Below are 3,957 nucleotides of genomic sequence, written 5' to 3'. Positions count from 1 at the left end.
AATGTAACGGGCCAGGCGTGGTGGCTCATGCCTGTAATCCCAGCACTTTGGGAGGCTGAGGTGGGCGGATCACGAGGTCAGGAGATTGAGACCATCCTGGCCAACATGGTGAAACCCCGTCTCTACTAAAATACAAAAACTTAGCCAGGGGTGGTGGTGCACGCCTGTAGTCCCAGCTACTCAGGAGGCTGAGGCAGGAGAATGGCGTGAACCCGGGAGCTGGAGCTTGCAGTGAGCCAAGACTGCACCACTGCACTCCAGCCTGGGTGACAGAGCGAGACTCCGTCTCAAAAAAAAAAGAAAGAAAGAAAAAGAAAATACAGGCTCTGAGCAGCCACTGGCTGAGACACAGACCTCTATGCTAGGAGGTGCCAACCTTTATTAGATAAACGACTTCTTTTCCTAATTTAGCCACTCCATGAGTCAAATGCTCACAGACGGAAAGCTACTCCATTTGAATACATGTGGCTCCTTGGGAATGGCAGATGCCTTGCAGGTGACAGTGGTTGGTTTGTAGCTTTGTTCAACATTGCTGTCCTCTGAGGCAGCAGAATGCAAGAGGCCTAGCTTGCCTCTCAGGAGGAGCTCTCATATATCGTGTGCCAGATGAGAACTGAAGCAGCAGCATGAGTTTTATGAGAGCAGGGTGTGTTGGCAGAGGAGCAGGTGGGAGAGAAGGGCAGGAGAGAGGGAGGGCATGGCATAAATGCAAGATCTGACAGTCCACGTGGCCAATGTGGAACTTTATCAGAAAAGTTTTGGCAAGCCAGGAAGGAAGAAATGATAGAATAAGACTTGTGCGTAGCGAGGCTTCTAGGAAGCAGTTGGGGAGGGACTGGTGGAGGCAAGAGGCAAGGAGGCCACTCAGGCAACTTCTGAATAATAATTGGGCAAAGTTGTGTGTGCTGACCAAGTTGGTGGCAGTGAGGAGAATGAGAAGGGAAGATATTCAAAGGCAGGTAGAATGATTAGATAATGGAAACTGATTTTAGAGGAAGGAGGAGAGGAAAGAGGGAGGTCCTAGTATGACCTGTCAGGTTTCTGGCTTGGGCAACAAGGTAGGTACAGGTGCCATTTCCTTAGGAAGGAAAGACAGGGTGGGGCATGGGGTTGAGGAGCCTGCTTCAACTGGGATTCCACTGCAGAAGCAAGCCTGAAAGCCCCAAGGCTTCAGTCTGGAATGAATGAACGTCTCTCCCCTGCACCTGGAATGGTACTAGTTATGTACCTCAGTTCTTGAAGAACTGAGAAAATAGGGCCTCGAGTCATTTTCTGTATTCTGTGGTTCAGCTGAAGAAGCCCAGTTGATAAAGGTTTAGAAAATCTAGGTCTACAATGCAACAGAATAGAGAACCCAAAAATAAGACCACACACCTACAACCATCTGATCTTTGACAAACTTGATAAAAACAAGCAATGGAGAAAGGACTCTCTACTTAATAAATGGTGCTGGGAGAACTGGCTAGTCATATGCAGAAAATTGAAACTGGACCCCTTCCTTACACCATATACAAAAATTAACTCAAGATGGAATAAAGACTTAAATGTAAAACCCAAAACTATAAAAACCCTAGAAGAAAATCTAGGCAATACCATTCAAGACATAGACTTGGACAAAGATTTCATGACAAAAATGCCAAAAGCAATTGCAACAAAAGCACATATTGACAAATGGTATCTAATTAGACTAAAGAGTTTCTGTACAGCAAAAGAAACTGTCATAGGAATGAACAGACAACCTATAGAATGGGAGAAAATTTTTGCAATTTATCCATCTGACAAAGGTCTAATATCCAGAATCTACAAGGAACTTAAACAAATTTACAAGAAAAAACCAACCCCATTAAAAAGTAGGCAAAGGACAGACACTTCTTAAAAGAAGACATACAAGCAGCCAATAAACATATGAAAAAAAGCTCAGCCTCACTGATCATTAGAGAAATGCACATCAAAGCCACAATGAGATACCATCTCACACCAGTCAGGATGGCTATTATTAAAAAGTCAAATAACAGATGCTGGCGAGGTTGTGGAGAAAAAGGAACGCTTTTACACTGTTGGTGGGAGTGTAAACTAGTTCAACCATTGTGGAAGACAGTGTGGCGATTCCTCAAAGACCTAGAGGCAGAAATACCATTTGGCCCAGCAATCCCATTACTGGGTATATACCCAAAGGAATACAAATTATTCTATTATAAAGATACATGCATGCGTATGTCCACTGCAGCGCTATTCACAATAGCAAGGATATGGAATCATCCTAAATGCCCATCAATGATAGACCAGATAAAGAAAATGTGGTACCTATACCCATGGAATATTATGCAGTCATAAAAAGGAACAAGATCATGTTCTTTGCAGGGACATGGATGGAGCTGGAAGCCATTATCCTCAGCAAACTAACGCGGGACCAGAAAACCAAATACGGTATGTGCTCACTTATAAGTTGGAGCTGAATGATGACAACACATGGACACATGGTGGGCACAACACGCTCTGGGGCCTGTCAGGGGTGGGGTGGAGTGAGGGAGAGCATCAGGAAGAACAGCTAATGGATGCTGGGCTTAATACATAGATGATAGGATGATCTGTGCAGCAAACCACCATGGCACACATTTACCTATGTAACAAACCTGCACATCCCGCACACATACCCCTGAACTTAAAATAAAAGTTGAAGAAAATAAAATCTAGGTCTACTTATGCTACAGCCATGGAAGTAGATGATACTGTCCTGAGAAAGTGTATAAAATTGAATCCATATAAATGAGAGTGTCAAAGGATGAGGAGCCAGAGAAAGAATCCAGAGATGCTGCAGAAAAACCTGGAGACAGTGATACTTAAGATCGCATGGAAACCAAGAAGATCATTTCAGCAGGAGGGGGAGCTATTTCCCAAAGTGCCACTGGTGATGCTAAGAAGTAACTCTTGGGGTACATATGGGCAAACACTTTTAATAGTCATGTAGTTATATTTATTGCAAGTAATACGGCATTTATATAGTAATATAAATAATAATAACCATAGCTAATAGTTACTTTCTGTTCTTTCTTTCCTTTTCTTCTGTCTCTCTCTTTTTTTTTTTGGCAGGGTCTCACTCTGTCCTCCAGGCTGGAGTGAATTGGTATAATCTCAGTTCACTGCAGGCTCAACTTCCCCAGCTCAAGCGATCCTCCCACCTCAGCCTCCTGAGTAGCTAGGACTACACATGCATGCCACCAGACCTGGCTAATTTTTAATTTTCTGCGGAGATGGGGTCTCACAATGTTGCTGAGGCTGGTCTCAAATTCCTGGGCTCAAGTGATCCTCCTACCTCAGCCTCCCAAAGTGTTGGGATTACAAGCATGAGTCACCTCATCCAGCCTAGTTACTATTTTTTCTAGACAGTTACTCTGTACCAGGTATTGTTTTGAGTGCTTTGTATGTATTAATATTCTTATTCTTTACTTTAATATAAATTCAAGTAAAAATGAATCAATTTAAAGAAAACATCAAATAAATAATAGGACAAGTGGACTCAGTTATTACAAACATTGTGAAGGTACTACATAAATGACTGACCCCTGGGCAACAGTGCCCTGGCTGGATAGTTTACACTGAGAAGTAATGAGAGAGCAAGAGGAATCCGGCCAGGCGCAGTGGCTCACGCCTGTAATCCCAGCACTTTGGGAGGCTGAGGCAGGTGGATCACCTGAGGTCACGAATTCGAGACCAGCCTGGCCAACAAGGTGAAACCCTATTTCTACTAAAAATACAAAACATTAGCTGGGCGTGGTGGCGGGTGCCTGTAATCGCAGCTACCTGGGAGGCTGAGGCAGGAGAATCGCTTGAACCTGGGAGGCGGAAGCTGCAGTGAGCTGAGATCGCCCCATTGCACTCCAGCCTGGGCAACGAGAACGAAACTCCATCTTAAAAAAAAAAAGAAAAGAAAAAAGAAAGAGGAATCCATGGTACTGA

Source organism: Colobus angolensis, unplaced genomic scaffold (genome assembly GCF_000951035.1).
Source record: "Colobus angolensis palliatus isolate OR3802 unplaced genomic scaffold, Cang.pa_1.0 Scaffold103, whole genome shotgun sequence".
Lineage (NCBI taxonomy): Eukaryota > Metazoa > Chordata > Mammalia > Primates > Cercopithecidae > Colobus > Colobus angolensis.
Note: the sequence above shows the minus strand (reverse complement) of the source record.